The sequence below is a fragment of the Lolium rigidum genome, chromosome 6 (genome assembly GCF_022539505.1).
Source record: "Lolium rigidum isolate FL_2022 chromosome 6, APGP_CSIRO_Lrig_0.1, whole genome shotgun sequence".
NCBI classification, from domain to species: domain Eukaryota; kingdom Viridiplantae; phylum Streptophyta; class Magnoliopsida; order Poales; family Poaceae; genus Lolium; species Lolium rigidum.
Genome location: NC_061513.1, coordinates 124,381,793 through 124,384,688, shown reverse-complemented (window position 1 = coordinate 124,384,688; position 2,896 = coordinate 124,381,793).

The window sequence follows — 2,896 nt, the reverse complement described above, 5'->3', positions numbered from 1 at the left end:
AAAATCGATGTGCCCGGCGGTGGTAGCCAAAAGTCAACGATCGAAGCAAATTCAGGAGACAGCACGCCACTTTACTTTGGAACCAAGCAGAATCCTTACATGGTGTGACAATAGTTGGGCAAAATGAAAACGCGTCCATGAATATACTCTTGTGCACAAACGAACGCCACATGTTGGACGATCCGGTGGCTAGCTCAGCTACCAGCCATGTTCTGAAGGTGAGCAAGCTTCTGAAGATGTTACTACGTATTACTTTGTGACGTTCAGTTTGTAGACCTCTAATGACGATGCTTTATTGAAAATAGAAATGGTAAGTTTTTTTTTTTGAACCAGGGAAAGGCCACGAAGGGCCTAGACAGTGCATTGATTATAGCAATGATTTACAAGCAGGACCCTCAGAATACAGAAAGATACAACCTCGTCCTGTAAATTAGCACAACGGACGGGTCCCTAACCACTGCTTCGGTTGAAAGGAAACTGCCGCCGGCCGTCGTCACCATCGCCGGGGAACCTGCCACTTGGGTCGATGACGCCGTGGATAGCCGCCGCTGTTCCTCCTAGAGGCTTTTTATGGTAGGGACCGGAAAATATGAACCGTCCAATCAGCAGATCTAATGGTCCACTTTAGTCCATACTAGTTGATTTTAAGAGTAGTATTTTTTCGCCAAAGAACAGATTTGGAAGGCGCAAAGACATAGATCGACCCATCTAATAATGAAAACTTTCCTTTCCTTAACATTGTTTATAAAAGTTCGTTACCTTATTTTATTTCTTTATATATAAGCAACCCGTGTAAGTGGCCATAGAATTAGGATCTCTTGGCGTTCGTAGAGGAAAAACTTATATTACTATGTTTGTTTATCTCTCACGAACGGGATGGAGGAAATTTAAATGGAGTGGCCAAATCTCGACCGACAATTTGTTCAACTTTACAAATTTGTTTATATGTGACTAAGAAATAATCAGAACGATAATTTTCTCACATAGTGAAACAATGTACTGCTTGCTTTTAGAATTTTTTTTTTGCGCGGACCTGTTCGGTGGTTTTGGGTGTCGCCTGAGGATCTAAAATTTTAGAAATCCTCACTTGATTGATCGTTAAAAACAAAGTGTAAAATAGGTTAAAACGGGCGGCCCTAGCTGGCGCTCGGTCGCCAGGTTTTTATTGAGCGATCGGTTTCCGACAGCTTAAGTAGAAGACATGCAAGGGATGGACCACCTTTTCTTCTCTCTCCTCACGTCACGTGCATTCCTAATTAGCCTGGCTAATCACCGCATGCAAATTTAGGGTCACCCATGAATATATGTAGCAGAAACCATTGTTTAAAATGATTTATCTTTCAAACGACAACTTCAAATTAAGATCCGTTTTCACCAATAAATCCGTCTCGACGAGATCTTCAAAACTAGCACCCATTTTAATATGTTTCGAGAAACTTTTTTTCTTGCTAAAAGTTATCAAGCCTCTCTATTTGAATAATCAACCCCTCCGTACTGGAGTGATCAACGGTAAATATATAAAATTATCAACCTGGTGCAGGGTATTGAGAAAAAGTTCTGCATGCAAGCACAAATAGACGAATCTGCTGATGTCAGCGGAATCTTTTCCAAATTTCAAACTTCAAAACGTTTTAACTTTCAAACGACAACTCCAAATTAAGATCCGCTTTCACCAATAAATCCGTCTCGACGAGATCTTCAAAACTAGCACCCATGTTAATATGTTTCGAGAAACTTTTTTTATGGCTAAAAGTTATCAAGCCTCTCTATTTGAATAATCAACCCCTCCGTACTGGAGTGATCAACGGTAAATGTATAAAATTATCAACCTGGTGCAGGGTATTGAGGGAAAGTTCCGCATGCAAGCACAAATAGACGAATCTGCTGATGTCAGCGGAATCTTTTCCAAATTTCAAAATTCAAAATGTTTTAGCTTTCAAACGACAACTCCAAATTAAGATCCGCTTTCACCAATAAATCCGTCTCGACGAGATCTTCAAAACTAGCACCCATGTTAATATGTTTCGAGAAACTTTTTTTCTGGCTAAAAGTTATCAAGCCTCTCTATTTGAATAATCAACCCCTTCGTATTGGAGTGATCAACGGTAAATGTATAAAATTATCAACCTGGTGCAGGGTATTGAGTGAAAGTTCTGCATGCATGCGCAAAAAAGACGAATCTGCTGATGTCAGCGGAATCTTTTCCAAATTTGAAAATTCAAAACGTTTTAACTTTCAAATGACAACTCCAAATTAAGATTCGCTTTCACCAATAAATCCGTCTCGACGAGATCTTCAAAACTAGCACCCATGTTGATATGTTTTGAGAAACTTTTTTTCGGGATAAAAGTTATCAAGCCTCTCTGTTTTGAATAATCAGCCCCTCCGTACTTGAGTGATCAACGGTAAATGTACAAAATTATCAACCCCAAAGTTAATTTTATTTTAAACATTTTAGCGAATATTTTTTAGTTTAGAAGGTATCAACCCGATGTCCTGTTATTTATCAACAGTAAAAATAATAACTACCAACCCTAAAAATCTAACTTCATTTCGAATATTTTGGAGACTCTTTTTAGTTTACAAGTTATCAACCCGGTGCTCCGTTATTTATCAATGGTAATTATAAAAAAACTACCAACCCTAAAAAGTATTTCATTTAGAATATTTTAGCGAACATTTTTTTATTTTACAAGCTATCAACCTGGTGCCTCGTTATTTATCAACTGTAAAAATAAATAAATAATACCCCTAAAAAGTATTTCATTTAGTATATTTTAGCGACTCTCTTTTAGTTTACAAGCAATCAACCCGGTGACCCGCTATTTATCAATGGTAAATATAAATAAATATCAACCCTAATTTTTTTATTTAATTTCAAATATGTAGCGACTCT